Consider the following 18,188-nt stretch of genomic DNA (forward strand, 5'->3'; position numbering starts at 1 on the left):
TCCAGATACAAGTTATTCTCCCCAAGAAAAATGTCACTGTGGCTGAGCAGCTCCTTCCCTGAACCCACTGCTTGCCATGTCCATGCCATGTCCCTAAAGAGTGAAGGGTGGAGAGCAGAGATGCCTGTGGAAATAGTGGAGGAGGCACCAGGAGTCATTAGCTGAGATTTGGGGCTCCCCACACCTGGGAGCACCCTTGGGCCTAACCCCCACTCCGGGAGCTGGTGTGGTCACATCCTGCACCCCAGCGCATGGGACCCTCAGGACCCATTGAACACACCAAGAGTGCTTCAACAGGTAGCAGATCAACATCAATAACCAAGGTAAATGTAGAGGAGGAGGCCCTGATTTGCTGGGAAATGGTTGTGGCTGAAGGTATCACTGCCAAGCATGTACTGCTATCCACATCCCTCCTGCATTCTCTTTCTACACAATCACTAATGTTATAAACCTTTGGACAGCCTGGCAAACACAGCAGGAATCTTTACATCCCATTCCCTTTCCACCTTGAAGCCTGAGCCCAGCACTCCCCACATCGCGAGCCAGTGCTATCCCTCATTCCCCTAAACCTACCTCCTTCCAGCACCTCCCAGCAACCCTGCCAGACCCAGTAGAAACCTTATTGAATAGTTTTGGACTTATTTTTTTTCCTGAAATTAGAACCAGTCTGAAATCTTTCATGGGCCAAAAAGGAGGTTTAATCGCTTGCGTTATTGCACAAGAAAAATCCTGCATTTTGTTGGTATTATGAATTAGCAGAAATCTAAAAATAGGGTTGTCTACACATTGCTTGAAAATTGTTTACAGCAAATAATGAACAAAGCAAAGCATATTGCCAGAGGCCTGGCTGTTGAGACACTGTATCGCATTATTAATTAAAATACAAGTCAGCTTTTTCCAGTACTTGTAGCCTGTGGGTATCCAATGTACTCCACTTGATTGAATCAGGTAGTGGCAGCACAGGCATTTTTTATTTTGTGCTGGAAGGGATAACAAAAATGTAAAGCTGTTTTCTGCTACTTCGTTTGAAAAAATATTATTTTGGAATGAAAGCGTAGCAGCTGCAGCAGCCAGGCAGGAATAAGAAGAGGTACACACTTTACTTCTGCACTAGGATTGAAGCACGGGGCTGCATCCTCAGCATCTCTCCAGCACGACAGCATGGGCAGCCGTTTCCATGGCCATGGGATGCAGCAGTCCTTGTTCTGGGGAAGTGCACTAATTTGAAGAGGAGAGCCATTTATCCTTACCAGGAGTTTCCCCCCCTTATTTCCTTTTGGGGATGAGACAGTGAATGGCCAGAAACAAACACGGTTCTGACTGTGATTAGTCACAGGGTCCTGCCAAAAAGATGATAGGATATCAAGGAGCCATAAAATGTAACTGTACTTTGCGTGCACACTCTTGTGGGAATTGTGACTGGTGAGTACAATTAAAGGAAACCCAAAAACCTCACCTACCCCTTACCAAGGTCAGCTACAATCAGAGCTGTTCAGTTCTTCCTGCAGAAAGCACAGGAACTACAGACCTGTCACCCAGTGCTGGCAAGGGGACATGACCCAAAACAGTGCAGGAATAAGATACCGTATACCTGAAATCCCAGTATATTTGAGAGACACACAAACGTGTATATAAAGACACGGTCAAAACATAGCGTGACTTGTGATGATGACAAAATCATCACATGAGGCATCCAGGTCATTTGCAAACCCCATCGATGTCACCAGTAGATGCTTCTGCTGCTGCCCCAGCAAATGCAAGAGGGGTGTGCGAAGCTGCTGTTTTCCAGTGTGTGCCCAGAAAGAGCCTCTCAATGGCCCTCCAAAGTACCTGTGTGACTTGGCATCCTGTCTGTAACTTCAAACATGACTTGCCACCATTGATATTATTTGACTTGCTCCAGGTCTCAGTACCCAACTGAGCCACAGGGACTGCAGGGGAGTTGTGCAGTCCCAGCTCCCAGCACAGGCTGAGCCTGGGCAGTGGGACCAAGATGCCTGGCTGTAGGAGATGACTGCATTCATGCGTTGAAGGGTTTAATTTTTGGCCCATTCCCAAGGGCCAGATGTCTTTTTGCTCCTGTAAAAAAAAAAAAATAATAAAAAAAATTATTTTTTATCTATTTCCAAGATAATAAAGGAAACAAATATTCTTCCCACTTGAAACAAGCAAACAAAAACCAGAGCCTTCTATGTGTGAAGAAGCAGCAATAGCAGGATCATTGTGATATTTGAAGACTGGCAGATGAAGGACAGAGCAGGTTTGGATTAGCCACTGTGTTATGGCCCAGAGAAGGCTGAGCTCCATTACTGAGCTTCGGTAGCTTCCAGCAGCACGCACTGCCCTGCAGCTGGAAAACAGCCCAGGGCTTTTCCCCCATGGAAATGTTCAATTTTGGTTGGTGGCTTTTTTGACCCTCCATTAAAAGGAGGAAACAGGACTACCGCACTTAGAAATACCTCTGCAGCTGGTGTCCCATCTGAGAGGCAGCTCAGCCCGGGGAAGGTGAAGGCCACAAGGTACCTTGGCTGCGTGAAAGGCAGCAGCAGTCCAGCACCCTCCCAGAGACTCTGGTTTTGAGCTGTTTTCCTGCAAAAACCACAGAATTACCATGGTGATCGGACACCTCTCAGCCCCCAAAATGCGCCGCTTTGTCAAAACTCTGGTTACCTTTTCAAAACCTTTTTGTCAGACTTATCTGTTTTAAGTAAGGAGATCTTCAAGGGTCTCCTGGTAGACACAAGGTATTTGCTGCTATTCTTCCCTTTATTTCAGTATTCTGAACTATGAATACTATATTAAAATACTATGAGTATTTTAATATTGCTTATTCATTTAACTATCAATATTTATCATTATAGTATACAAAATATATATAGGATGGGTGGTGTATCAATGCAGCATCGCTGGAGCAACCTCAGGTTCTGGAATTTCCTGACTTTTAAATGCTCTACCTTGCAACATTAACATTGCACTAACACTGGGGGTTTTGCATTTAATTTTATAAAGGCCAGGGGGGAAATAAGCTATTTCCCTGCTGCCCATATTTGAAATCCATGCTTAAGTGCACACTGGGTCAACCCCTAACCAGATGTAAGTACACAACCAAGTTATTGGATTTCTTGATGATGAATAGAGATCAGAAAATGCACCTGTCTGGCTGCAGAGAGATTTGCATAAAAATGAAGATTATGTACACCTGCATATGTAAAATATTGATGAACAGAATCAAGTGTGTGTATGTGTGCAAAACCACAACACTAGCTTTCAGATACAGCACTGCAGAGCTGCTTCAAACCCAAGCCTCCCCTTCACGGGAGATCAGTAAGAGAAGCAGGCAGCTCAGCCCTCATTAGCTGATTTGATTTCCTGGCACAGAAACCTACTGGAAAGTTGCAACAGCTCTCATCCGTCAGTTGGTTCAAGATTAGGCTAGTAAGTGTGCTAATTGCTGCTTGTCTTCTGCACTGCATCCGAAAGGCTCCAGTAGCAGGAGAGCTGAAGAGCAGGATGCCCAGAGCAGATGTCCCAGAACAACACTGCATCCCAGGAGCTCATGCATCACCTCGTTTGCAGCTCCCCAACACATGGGTCCAAGCTCTGTGTGTTCAGGTGCTGGGTGGCCACTGCAGGTCAGGAAGCAACAGTCCAAGCACAGAGAGCCCTTCCAAGTTCTCTTCCACACACAGGCACCCATCCTTTTTTTACATGTCTGTGAGAGGTACAAATACTGGGAGAGAGGAACGGGGTGCAGTGATGTTAAAATCAGACTCCACATACACTGCGTGCTGCCTATACTCACCAGCGCCTCCAGGTGCTGGTCCTTGTGCATTTCTGGGCACTGGAGCATCTGAGGCTGGACAGAGAGCAGCATAGGAGAGTACGGAGACCAATCATGCAGTCACAAAAGTCTGCCCTTCTCTTGGGCCATCCTTATCTGGGAGGCTCTAATTGCAGGTGCTAAATACCAGCTGCCAATCACCTGGTGCCCTGCACTAAGCACACATCCCAGCAGCTGTCAAACAGGCATTTTGCTTTCCGTGTTCTTGTCTTGTGTCCCTATAGCCCAGTTTTCAGCAGAGAGGAAGGCATCTTTCAGCCACCGGCCGGGCATAAGACAGCTCCATCCACACCTGTGCAGCAACACTGGGTACCTGGACATGAGCCATCTGCTCCAGAGACCCACACACAGCTGGTGTGGCACAGAGGGCCACCGTCACCCCACCACAACACCTCTCAGTGAGGATCCACAGCAGAGCTTTTGTCTTGCAGCAGACTGTAGCTTCTGTTGCAGGGACAGGATTGCCTTGGAGAAACACCTGGTCCTTCCCAATGGAGGCTTGTTCATACTGCCAGGGATGTTGCTGTTAATTATCTCTATGTAAGAAACTCATGTATTTGCAATCTGACTGGTGTGGCTTTAGCTACCAGTCCAGGTGTCTTAGCCTGATGAAAGAAAGAAAATGTTTACTTTTAGAGATGCTAAATTCACCTCTGAGCTCCCTGATGCTTGCCAAAGGATTCTGAATTTCATAAACCCTCCAGCCCTCTGAGGTGAGGTTTCCAGCCCAGCCCTGCATCCCCTCCACTCTTTTCCCAGCATCTCTGCTGGGGACCAGCAGAGCTGGGTGCAGCTTTCCAGGATGCAACAGTGCCCAGGAGGCTGCTGTGAATTCCTGGAACCCCTGGTTGTGCTGCTGCCATTACAAGTGGTGACCAGACATGAGAAGCTCTTTCTTGGGTTTTCCTTTCCTAGGTAATATTGCTTGGCTTGAAATTTTATTCTACCCAAAAGGGGGATGCTTCCAAGTTTATTTCTCACCGGTTTTATATTCCCTTTAATTTAGAAAAACACATATAAATAGCAGAAGGTATATTTCGTGTGTATACAACTGCTTCATTATTGTGTATGAAATTAAAATAACATATTGATGATAATTCTAGCCTGCTTCATTGTTAGCAAACAACGTGAGCACTGCTAGATCTGCTGATCCTCAGCCCTGTGCAGACACAGGGACAAGGGACTGCGGCTGGGGCTGGGCTCCCCCTGCCTCCCCAGAGCCCGTTGCTCCCTCTGCATTTGCTGTGGCTGCGAAGGGTGGCAAGGGGACCTGCGACTGGGGCTGTGGAGCTGAGTGAATGCACACATCGCAGTTGTTACTGCTTCACGGGGCCCTGGGACGCTCTGTCTTAATGGCAATATTGAGCCCATAAAAGAATTACAATTAATTAAGCATTATTTTTAAATTAAGAGAAATTTCTTCTGCATCAGGGCAGCCTCATACCATGGCAACCAAGCCTTCCTCATCACTCAACCCTGCAATATTGCTTCCTGGGAATGAATATTGCAGTACTGACAGCAGCCTGCATAGAAAAGAGATGTGGGGGTGCTGGTGGCGTGGTCCCATGGGCCACCCTGTGTCACACTACCTCCAGTCTCCACCTCTGCTGCAAGGGTGTGCAGCAGATGTCTCCCTGGGGATGCATCAGCCCATGCTCCCTGGGGCATGAGGCTGCTTGTGGCTCCCTGTGTATAGTTGCCCTCCATGCTGGAAGGGATTGGTTCCTTTGCTCCGGTCCAGAGCCTTCAGCTGCCATAGGGAGGATGAGAATTTTACGGCTTCATGGCAGGGAGCTTGCACGGGAAAGAAAGTACATATTGTAAAGGGACCTTACAAAATAGTAGGCTAGCAAATACCAGTGATAACTATTTTAATTCATCTCCTCTGACATGAATAGGAACTTTCTTTTACAACTGAATATAAATAGAAGTTGGACATAGCATTACTATATGAATAAATGAATTAATCAATCAATGACAAAAGCATACTATGTAATCAAAAGATTTTTCATGTTAAGATTAATTTAGTGTAATACACGCCTAAATATTACATAAGCCCCCTTGACATTGAGTTATAAGACTCGGGGATGGGAACAGGGCGGGCTGCATGGCGCTGGAAGGTGGGACAGAGCAAGGAAGCGGCTCACCAGCCTGGCAGCCAATAGCATGGGAGATGCTGGCAGCCCCTGCTCTCCAGGCAGTGATGCTCCCTGGGGGGCCACCAGGCCAGGCTGGCAGACCTGGCTTCTCCAGCCAGCTGGGTGTGCTGTGGGCAGCTCCAGTCATTGCGGGGTCCACCCAGTGCTCTGGCCAGGTGATGATTTCCCATGGAAATAGAAACTGTTCCTTAAGGGTACACTTCTTCTATAGGTGTTCCATGTGGACTGAAGGGAAAAACTGTATACTCATTTATACTGCGAACAGGAGGCACAGATTTCGGACTTTGCCCTTGCATACCCGTGAGAAGCCAAATATTCCTACAGCATCAAGCACTCCCCCTCCCTGGGAAGCGCTGGCAGCTCAAGGCCCTTGCTCCTTCCAGAGCTGGCGTGTAAGGCTTCGCCTGCACAAGTTAATTAATCTAATGAGGCAACTTCTTTAGATATGTTATGTGTTCTGTATGCTTTCTCCCAGCAAATGATCACACATCCTAAAAATATAATCTTCATTCTTCACTTGAAGTTATGCTTGGAAGTTGAGGTTAGACAAATCCAGCCTTGAAAGAAAACGCAATTTCCTAGCAGCGAGCATAATTAAACATATGGAGTCGTTACCAGGGAAGGTAGCACACCCCCGTGGCTTAGTCATTAAAACCAAATTACATATCTATCCCACAGATCTGCTTTAACTCAGCTTGATGGTGAGCGTTGATAGTGGTCAGTGTGATCATGTGCCCTATTGTCCCCAGTTTGTGCTGGCATGAAAGCCAAGGTTTGTCCTCGGCAATGCTCTGCAGTGATGCACTCCTGTGGGGCACCAAGGGAAGCTCACCTCTCCCGTGCCTGCATTTATTTGCCTATAGAACATAGAGCAGATAAAGTACTTTGTAGGCTGTTGGGATCACACCATCACTCATCTGGGAAGTACAGAAATAAATGGCCTGCTCCTATTTGTCCTGTAAGACTGGGAAAGCCGCTTATTCTCAGAGATGCACTTTACAAAATGTACCCATTGCCATGCAGGTCTGTGCTGTGCTGACCAGACCAAGGTCTTTGTGATCCTCTGTGTGCCCGAAGCCCACCACCATCGAGCCCATCAGGCTCCAGCATGGTCTCAGGCTGGCTCTGCCCAAGGCTGGAGCACATCTGCTGGAGCCCGTCCATGCACAGATCACCAGTCACTCCTCACGGTGAGCTGCCTGCTCTCAACACTGACCTCTGACATGTGTGTCTGGGAATGCGTGGGCAATTCAAGTAAAGTTAAGGGGCTGGGGAGCATTAAAAGGTGATGTGGGGTTTATTTGTTCAGTGCTGGTAAGATGATACCATCAGGGGAAGAACATTTTGATTTTGCATTTATGTTGTACATTGATTTCCTTTAAAACAGTGACATGGGCTATTGCTAATACCTGTCTAGTTAATACTTAATGGCAAATCCACTCTTACAGCCAAGGAAGCAATATTATAATACATGTAGGAAAACATACTTCTGTACCTCTAATACTTTATTTTCTTTATATCTAATCCCAATTTGCATAGACTTCAACTGAAAAAAAAAATGAGATGAGGATCAAATACACTATCCGAAGAGTCTCTTGCAGGCTAGACTGAGGTTAGACTTACTCTGCTGGTGTTGCAGGACATGGAACACCTTACTTTCCAGTATCTTAGAAGGACTGCCACGACTGAACTTTTTTTGCAACACAAATTATCTGCAGCAAAATGCTCCCCCTAAAACTGAAAAGGAAGCCATGTGGTCAAAAGCCATTGAGGGAAAGCACCACACAAATGAAAGCATCCTTCACAGAGAGGGATGTACGTGATGCTCAGGTGTGCAAGATGCTCTGATTTGAAAACGGGAGGCTCATCCCCAGTGATTCCCAGGAGCTGCAGCAGGGCTAACAGTTCCCAGCCTGATTGCCTGCCTGCCATGCTGCAGCATAAGCAATGTCAGCGTGAGAGAAGGACATAAGGACAATGATGGCCAGAGACCAAGGCAGGGGATGGGAAGGACATGGGTGCACCTCTTGCAGAGCGCTTGGCTGGGTTGAGCCATGAAATAACTTTCCATGCAGCATCTCCTTCAAGCGGGATTCATGGTTCCGGATGAAACAGGAACTCTGCTTTCATTTTTCTTGCTGGTGAGTTTGCCAACACCTGTTTCAATTAACCTGAAATTCCCTTGTCCATTTGCAACATGCTTCTGCTAATTTTCAAACTTTTTACAAAGTGAGGCATTTTGGATAAAGACAGGTGGAGACAATGGATGCGGGGAGGGAACTGAAATTAAAAGATTTGACTATGGGAGAGAAGGAATATGTGGTTAATACCATGGAAGGATGAAATCAGAGCAGCCAGGAGGGGGAGGAAGTGTTCTTTACTTGGGGACTGAGACGGAGAAGGACTTAAAAGCAGAGCCCTTCGAAGCTGTACCGGAGCTTGCTATGGGTACAGCCTGAGCTCCTGGGGGTCTAGGCCTGAGATATTGAGAGATACTAGTTATTTAGCTAAAATAAGGAAGTTTTAAATAGATTGAGTCTATTGAGGGATGGGATGAGCTGCTCTGCTCAGGGCCTGGGCTTGGCTTGGTGAGGGCATGAAGCAGCTTATCAGTTCCATGGAGCCATTACCATCTCGGACTGATCAAACAAAAATGGACTTCCCTCTGGTCCCACATTTACCTTCTGAAGTCCTGTTACAGCTGCTACAGATTTGTCAGTCATTGCTGCAGCCCTTGTTTCTGAGCACAGGAGACTGCCGGAGGTTTTAGGACCATGCTGGCAGGCAGTTCTCACTGCAACAATCCAAATCCTGTGTACAGTCCTGGGACTTCAGGGAGACTCTGGCAGGTTTGTGCACACCACACTGGTTTCAGGTGTGGGCAGTCAAATCTGGAGACAATAAAACAAGCAATCCTGGTCCAAAGGGATGGAGCAGGGGGCTGGGAGGCTGCAGGTATCTGCTGGGACTATGGCACCTCCGTGCTGGTCTGTACAGCATGCTGGGGTCTTCTGTCTGTGCAAGGGGCAGCAGCAGTGCTGAGCAGGATAGCTAGGCAAGGCTGCACATCCTACATGAATATATATGATCTACAAATCCAAGAATGAAGGTGCTGTGTTTCAGAGGCGTTTGGTCCTTGCAGTGGAGCAAAGGGGGTGCTGAAGCCAACGCAGGCTTTGACCTGGTAACTTTAGAAAGAGCTCTGGAGTAAACCACCTCACACTAAAGTACCTGAGAAGTGTTGCCTCCTCCTCGGGCTGGGACAAAGCGGGTTTGGTTCTGAGGGAGAGCTAGGGGCAGTTCCTGTCCCCATTCTTGCAAAGACAGCCACGCTGGCAGCTTATGCAGGCAGGATGGAGATTGGCTCTTGGGGAAGCACAGAACCCTCCCTTTCCCGCTAACCCCAGTGCTCCCACCTCAGTGTTCCCGTGCAGTTATCTTCTCTGTCACCAACAAACCACAGTCCTGCTCTACTCCTGGTGGAAACGCCACCAACCGGCCATCAGGCAGACGTGCCCTCGGGGTGAGTGTGCAAAGGGCACGGCTGACGCTGGCAGGAATTGCTCCTCTGCATTGCAAAAGCAAGTGTCAGTCCTTGTGCTTCCAAATGCTGGGCTGCAGGTGCAAAGCAGGTAGCAGGAAATGCAAGGCTTTGCTTTGCACCTGCAGGAGAAATGAGCCTTAATTTTTTGCAAATTTACCCCATAATGAGAAACATATGTTATAGAACATGATTTTCTACAAACCAAGCATTTGCTGCATAGTTTATGGTTAAGTCTGAATGTAGTCACAGCTGTCATGGGAATTATGGGTTCCTTGATTTTCATAATTAAAAAGAGAGAGAGGGAAAGAGGGTGGAAAGGAAGCCGGAGCCCAGAGCCTGGTGCTGTGGGCACTGCCCGCGATGCGCAGCGGGCGGCTTCGCTGCGGGAGGGAGAATTCCTCTGTTGGAAATTCACTGAAATACTTCCTATAGCAGTAGGTTATGCAGGGAACACCGTCTGCCTGATTTGGTGGTTAATTAAATAAAAGAGATTCCAAATAAAAAAAAAAAAAAAAAGATTCTGGGCTTGGGCCCTTGGGAAATCATTACTGACTAGTGACCTCTCTTAACCTGGATAAGGTTCATGCAGGAGATGTCAAAGCGTGAAGCATAGCAAATATCCGTGAGCATGTACAATTACAGGTTTATTAAAGGGAAACAAGGACCATACAATAAGTGGAAAGGCCTGTTTTATGGGCCCAGCGAGCAGGTGGCTGTTTTCAGCAAAAGCCAAACTGGTTTCTGTAGGGGCTGTGCCCTGGAGCTCCAGCCAAGCTGTCCCACTGGGGAGAAAGTGTTAAGCAGCTCTGCAGCTACGTGCTCCTGCCAGCACTGGAGATGTTTTACCTGGAAACAGCAGGGGATGAAACAGTAGTCAAGGAACATATTGCAAGTCTGACTGGGGAGAGAAAGGGCTGCCTGGGTAGAACTGGACCAGCTCAAAGCCAGAAGAGGCTGGGGCTTCTCCATCAAGGTTATTATCCTAGTGTGACTACAAGGGCTAGAGGAATGTAGGGGGTCCCAAACATCATTTCTCTTCCATTTTTGGTGGGCATGATCCTCATGCTGTATCCCCTCTTTTCCCCACTGACCACGCTTTCCCTGCCTGTTGTGGTACTACCAGCTTCTGTGCCCATGGCGAACGGGAAGGGCAGGGTGCGGGTGGTGGGTGCTCAGCAGAGGGCTTCTTTCCCTTTCAGCTGCCCGCCTCTCCCCAGCATTCTTCACAATTACAGCTCCGTATAATTAATAATGTTTTCATGAAGGGCATTTTCCTTGCATTGGGAAACAACTGCAATCACATTGACTGTATATCAACCAAAATACAAGTCACTTGGGGAATAAAGCAAAGATGTAATTGAGGATCTGCTATTTATCACTCTTCCCAGAATTATCTAATTCACAGCACTAATACTTATGACACACACGCTGTTCTCAAGCACTTGTTTCATTGTCATCAGATTTTTTTTTTAAAGGAAATAAAACATCTAACTACTTTCAAAAGTCTTTTTGACTTTCAATCATGAGCTTGTTGCTTATTAGTGAGATGAATTTATAGGTAAGGTACTAATCTTTTATAATCATCCTTTTATAGGCAGATGCCATCAGGTTTGCCTAAGTAGTGACATTAACTATTATAGCTTTAAGTAGAAATCAGAGTGCAGAAATGTAAATAACGACTGGATTTTTAATAAGTAATTAGTGATGCAAAACCTTAGTTACAATATTTAATTACAAAAAATGGGTATGTTTCAGCACACTCACTCCCAACTGGAGCACTCTGGTACATCTGATGCATGCAGATCTGCTGGCATTAAGCACTTACTCGGCATTTTGCAATCTCCTTGTGCGGATCGGGAGCTCTGGCGTGGCTGGGTCTACACAGATTTGTGCAATTGGATAAGAACCTGAGAGTCAAATCCTAAATCCTATCTCTTCATGGGGATTAGGCTGTTCAACTAATTCACTGAGGTAGGATTTTTAGTTATTCGACTAGTCTTTCAGACTGCACCCTGAGGGAAATCAGGCAACGTCTCTCCAGCTTGTACACAGCAGCAGCCAGCCCAGGCACCCGGCTCCACTGGCAGGTAAGCGATGCCGTTACTGCTCTGGGAGTCAGGGCCGAGCTGCTCAGGCAAACAGCAGCCCTGCCCATCACAAGTTAAGCGAGTGGAAAGCTTTCACACTTTGATGCCTGTAGCCCAATTACAGGGAGATTAGCAAGTTTGTTTTTTCCCGCCTTTAAGTAGCATCCTACCTACCCTCCCCTCATCCAGCTGAATGCCGTACTATTTTATGAAATCTCTAGTGCCACTTCAGCAAGACTGCTGATAGACATAGGAAGGAGGGGATGAAAGAAAAGAAGTAGACAAATAAAGGACAAAGGGTGAAATGCTGCTTGATTTAAGTAGAACATCCTTGGGAGAAACTCCCCTCCAGTTCACCAGCGCTGAGCTGGAGGCCATTGCTAGCTGGCCAGTAAGAGGCCAGCACTGCAGGATCTGTCCTTAGATTTGCAAAGGACTTTTCCTTCAATCCTCACCTCATTGGAGCCTTCAGGGAGCTTCAGTAACTAGGGCTGTGATTGCGTTTCGATTATAACCCCTGCCATGGGAACTCTCTGCCCAGGCTGGAGGTAGGATTTGGGTCTTGGACACAATAGGAAATGTTAGCCTTTCCCCTGCGGCAGTTTGTTCTGGCTGGTATGCATTGTGCAGGCTGTTTGCTGCTCTTTCCTGCAGGAGTCGAGTGTGGTCCTGGGGTGTCCTACAGGGGAAAAAGTGGGATACATGCCCTGGCGTGCAGGGGGAAAAGCCCATACTACACCCACCACTGCCTGTGAGCAAACTGCATGCAAGGGGCTGGAGAGGCTCTGACTCCCACACAGCTGAGTGCATCCCTTGCCCTGCTGGGCTGAGCTGGGGGTCCTACTGTGTGTGCGGGCTAGCTGGCAGGTGGAGAGACAGAAAGGGAGCTAACCTGACTGCTCTGCCACGGGGACACGGCTCAGGCACCCTCTCTGTCCCTCACTGCCCAGAGTGGGACTATGCACAGGTGAGCAGAAAGCAGCCTGGGAAAAGCCCCACAGGCTGCACTGCCTCCTCCAGAATGCTGTCAGGCAGCCAGTCCTGCATCTATGGCTTAGCAGTGGGTGGCTGCACCCCTCCAAACTGCGCTGACTTCAGGTCGGTTCTGGTAAGCTCCCCTTTGGGTCAGCTGTGAGCTGGACAGAGGGCTGGACAGAGAGGCCAGGGTCTGGTTTGAGTGCATTTCTGTACTCTCCCCTGCAGGCAGCAGCATCAGTTCCCCCAGTAACTCGTCAGAAGGAGGGAATGGGAGTGCACTATTGCTCTCTGGCTCCATTTACTATCGAGGTCTTTTATTTTTTGAGTGGATGAAAGAAAAGGGTATTATGAGCATGTTGCAGAAAGTGGGGAATAAGAAGCGCAGCAAGCATAAAATAACTCAAAACAACAGGCGTCTTTCATATGGCCAGTGCGGCCAACAGAGGAGCAGCCGTGCGGCTGTGGAGCCATAAATAACACTGGGAGGGATGAGAAACTCAGCAGTGACAGAAAGAGGAAAAATACACGCTTTCAGATGTTGCCTGGCAAAAGGGGCACCAGCCCTGTGTCCCACTAATGATAATTAGGATTTTGTGGAGTTTTGTAACACACCAATCCCCATTCCTGAAACTTTGGAAGTAGTTGCTGGGAGTTGAACAGTTCTCTGACACTCATTAATACCTGATCAAAGGCCAGATATTAGCTGTGCAAATACAGGCAAAACTCTTTTGCATAAGAAACATCTTTCAAAAGTTGCAAACCTCCCCAGAACCAGCGGTTGGGAGGCATTCATTGTGTCACACGCATTAATTCAGTTGGCACATTACAATGTTAAACTAAATGACATTATTACAAAGCTGTGCTAAGAAGTGTTGACAGGTCCATATGGTAATTTTACAATGTATAATGAACACACAGACTCCTTTCTTGCAGAAATTTATAGTTCAAATCTATACCCAGGATATCCAGTTTTATTTCCAGAAACTTAAATTGACTTATTACGATGTAGTGAATGTATAAATTAGTTCCAGTAGTTAAACTGAAGCATTTCCCTACAGACTCAATTAGATTCATTAATCTACTGTGTAGACCTGTAAACGGTCCATTGTTCTTTTCCCCCCCAAAATGTCAAAAACTATTTCTCTAACTATAAAATATTTTCTACAAAACCTGTTTTAAATGGGAAGAATTATTTAATATTAGGAACCCAGATCCACAAATTATTTCAGCGCCCTTGTTCTTCTTCAAAAGAAAAATAGGGTTCAGCTCTTGCCAGATAATTTAGTGGGACGGAGGCTGAATTCACTCTTCTATTAAGCTTAAGAGCCACTGGCATAAAACAGATCACTTTCTACCCTCATTCAGGAGAATAAATCATCTGCAAAGGGGATCCTCGCATGCTTCTGTAACCTACCGTACATGTTGCTCTAAACATGTGTACATGTGTACAAACATGTTTGTGTACAAACAGATGCTGCAGAGGGGTGGCTGAGACACTGGTAGGGCACAGCACCCTCAGAGACCCATGCCGGGATTGCAGAGGAGCCACTGGTAGATGCAGGCACTTTCCAGCTCCCACAGGGACCGAGCCAGGGAAGGGTGAGCTGCAAAACCCCTGCTCTATGTGGGGACCACAACCCATGTTTGCAGGTCAGAGACGGTTTTTAAAATACCCCTTCCTCAGAACAAAATCCACTTTTTTTCACCTCTATCTGCATGGACCCACCATGATTTGTAGTTTCTTCTTTTCTGTTTCCACTGCTTTATAGAAAGGACACAAACCCAAGATCCAAGTGACCAACAACATGCCTTTTATTGATGAGGCCTCATCATGCCAGTTGAACTCTGCAGCAACAATTACAGGGTACCGCTCCCAGAAAAGAGGGGTCAGAACAAACCTACAGTCCTGACTAAGAGAGCGGGTGAGCTCTGAGCCTGGAGAACTGCTGGGAGCACCTCTGCATCCCAGCCTCTGCGTTGGCATGATCCATCACTGCCGAATGAAGTTACAACTAGCTTCAAGCTCATCTCCTGAAAAAGTGGCTGTGTGAGGATCCTGCATTTGGAAGGCGGGAAGGAAGAGGGAAGGAAAGCAGCAGCTTTTTGCATCTTCAGACTTGCTGGTTTAGCCTTGCCACTCCATGTTCTCATTGTCAGACATCTGATGCCTCATTCCACACATTTCTCACATAGAGAGCCCATTGACTTTGAAGGGAAGTGCTGCAGGGAAGTGCAAGGCTGGAGGTGCACCAGCAGCAGACATGGCACATGCGGTGCTGCTGGTGAACACGGACAGTGTGCATTTGCACTTGTGTTTGCCAAAGATGCTGAAACACAAGAGCCTAGACTATTATTATCTTCATATTCACTGAAAATATTCAAAGATAAAAAGGTTGTTTCAAAATATCCCTTCCAGCAGAAAATTCAACCCTCTCATCCCATAGCATGAAAATTAGCTGGTTTGAAAAATGCTATATTTTATGCAGAAATGGGAGGGAGGGGAATGCACAGCCTGGGGTGCTGGGATATAGCCAGGCAATGCCAGACCTTGTACCGGCACTTCCATCAAACGTGGAAACAGAAACAAAAATGCACTGTATTTTCACAACTGACCACTTACATGGCTAGAAATAGTTATTGTGGAACAGGAGTGTGGCCTCGTTCTGGGGAAACTCAATCATTAGACATGGATTTCTAGAAGACCCCATGAAGAGTAGTTTTGAGACATTCAGAGCAATGTCCTCAGTTGTTGAGGCCTTTGATCCTACCCTGCTCCCTGTGTTCAGCTTTAGTGCTGAAAACTATTAACTATAGGGAAAACTAAAAACCTAAATCAGAACCCAAGCTAGAAACAGGCACAAGATATCTAACATGGAAAGCACTGAGGTTTCCTCTTAAACTGAGGAATATTCAGAAAAAAAGACATAACGAAGCAATTCCTGGCACCTGGTGCCAATCCTGCTTTGAATCCCAGGATGCTTCTCATCCTTGTCCACGTGAGCGGGAGCCACACTGAGTCCACTCCTGCTCCCCGTCCCCTGGTTGGGAGCAGGGACACTTATCCCAGATCCGCACAATCCCTGTGGCACCAGGTCACCGCAATTGCTGTGACATTCCCCATGTGTCAACATCATCAGAGAAATGATTCACCCTCCCAGACTGGAACTGCAAAATCTGGCTGTGATGGAGGGGAGTAAATTGCATTTCCTTCCCTCTCATGAATTAGCAATGAAATTCCCTGGTCCTGCTTCTCAGATTTCCACTGCAGGGAATGTACAAAGCAGGAGGACCACTGTAAGATTCTTCAGGTACGAGGTCGCGTTTGCAGCATTTGTAGTCATAAAACTTTGGCTGTGACTTTTACTCTGAGCAAATTTTATATGGGAGTCACTGAGAAAGAATAAATATGAAAGGCTAAAATGTCATTTGCCATCCCTTGCAAGCATGACCCTGACCCTACATCCCTGCTCTGACTCCAGTGCAGGCGCTGCTTGCAGATAGATTCCAAGTTTGAGGGTTGAATTGTGCTCTACTTTTAAAAAACGTGCAGCAGACACTGTGCTTTCTCCAGCTTTTTAATACCTTAGTATTTCTTCTCCAGTGCCCCTGGCTACATTAGAAATAACTACCATGAGCAAAGAGAACAGCCTGCTGCAAGCTGTGTGAGACTATTTAATAGCAAATATATTCCCAGCGCATCCTAAAATCAAGGTGCAGGAGGGGAGGTAGTCAGGTTGATATTAGCATTTTTCTCCTGGGGGAGATTTCCACCCTGCCTTGCTGCATCCTCCGGCTCAGGAGATCCTCTCCCGCTTCCTCTCTCCCAGGCTGCCTTTTCTTCCCTCACCCCCCCGGAGCAATGGCATTTTAAAAACATCTCTGTTCTGCTCAGAGGGCCACTTTGCCCTGCCCGTCGCTAAGGTAAATGACCTTGGGAGGCTCATGGAAAGGGTGTAAATCCCAGCTGGGACTTGGAGTCCTGTCAGCAGGTAGCCAATAGTCAGCATGAGAAAGCCGTGTCATTTAGCTGCTCGTGCCACTGCCACCGATGCTATTGCTGCCGTAACTTGCATTTTTGCCTTGTCACCAGCCAGTGAGGAATTTGTTGTTGCCTGTTTTTAAAAGCATTCATCTTTGCCAGTTCAGAATACTTCCCTTATTTGACTTTAAAAGTTTGTGTAAACCAAGAAGCGGCCATACGTTCACGAGGGAGTCATTAGTGGCTGAATTTGATCTCTCTGCTTCAGCTGGATCTACAAAATAAGAAGTTTAACATTTTTTCTGGCAAAATAAGAGTATGGACTTAATTGCAGATGCAAGGTGCCAGAGGGCACGCAGCAGGGCTGCATTACCAATGGGGAGGGCTGGATTTCACTCTGAGCAAACTAAGGAAAATCTGTATGTGGAGCTGCTGGAAAGAAGCAGGATGCTCTCTAGAGCTTGGATGTGGCCAGGGTGAGTTTGGAGAAGATGAAGGCTGCAGGGCTGACCCCAGGGACTGCTGGTGGGGGACGCCAATGCCTGGTGGGGGTGGTGAGGCATGAACCTTGCCTGCAATTAAACCCTGTGAGTCAGTATTTCCAGCACTGGCATCGTCAACAGTGCTGTGCTGCAGAGCGAGGCAGAAAATACCCGCTTTGTCCAGCACAGGAGTCATCTGCATCTTGCACGAGGATGGTGCCTCTTGCAGAGAGGAGCGGTCTGTGGGGACGTGCTGGCCCCAGCCCCTGTCAGGCCTCCGGCAGTCCTGGCAGTGCTCCCGGGGGTACCAGCATGGCTTGAGGATGACAAACTCTTGTGAGCTGCAGGGGTCTTGCAGGAGCCTGTTTTCAAGTTGTCCCATTTGCTGGGATCTGACTAGATTGTCATTGTCCCTGGGTTCACGGGTCCCCATCAGCCACAGACACACATCCAGGCGGCAGCAATGTGACCCAGGACCCTGCCTAGGCCATGGTGCTCAGCACTGCTCTGGCCGTGCTTTGGCACCAGCACCAACGGAGCTATTCATGCTCGGCACTGCAGGGTGCATGTCAAAACTCCCATCTCCCCTGCCTCTGACAATATGGACTCACCATGAGTGCACAGACCAGTGCGGGTTTCGGGGTGTTTTGTGGCCAGACGCTGCCCATCCCCAAACCCTTGTCCAGCACTTGGCATAGCTGGTCACCACGGGAGCAGTGGCAATTGTGCTGGATGGGGAACACAACACATCAGCGTTTGTTCCTCTCTAACTAGAATTATTTTCCGTGGAAAGAACTTGAGCACTGCCACCGCAGCTCTGAGTCACTCCCCGGTATTTCTGCTGACTGGTGCCGAAAGAAAGTGAACATTCATGAAGCGGAGCTGGGCTGCTTGGGGAGTCCGCTTAAACACCACAATAGGAAGATTGTGGAGGAAGAATTCGAAGCAAATAATCTGGAAAATATTTAAGATAAATGCGAACAGAGTGGTGGGGGTTTTCCTTGTTTGTATTTTTCCCTGGGAGAACTCAGATTAGAGCAAGAGCAGCTACTGAACTGCTGGAAGGGGCCATGGCCGCCCGGGGTGCCACATGTTTCTGAGGTGAAGAAGTCTTGGGC

The 18,188-nt window shown here is 47.5% G+C and overlaps 1 long non-coding RNA gene across 1 annotated transcript; it reads right to left on the reverse strand.

Moving 5' to 3' along the window:
• Window positions 1–678: 678 nt before the first annotated feature.
• On the reverse strand, window positions 679–3,904 carry LOC136011184 (uncharacterized). Its single transcript, XR_010611268.1, has 3 exons — window positions 3,803–3,904; window positions 1,831–2,079; window positions 679–1,340 (listed from the first exon to the last, which is right to left on the reverse strand). It is a non-coding gene; the product is annotated as an uncharacterized LOC136011184 (long non-coding RNA).
• Between the last annotated feature and the right edge of the window lie 14,284 nt (window positions 3,905–18,188).

The sequence above is a fragment of the Lathamus discolor genome, chromosome 3 (genome assembly GCF_037157495.1).
Source record: "Lathamus discolor isolate bLatDis1 chromosome 3, bLatDis1.hap1, whole genome shotgun sequence".
Taxonomy (NCBI): Eukaryota; Metazoa; Chordata; class Aves; order Psittaciformes; family Psittacidae; genus Lathamus; species Lathamus discolor.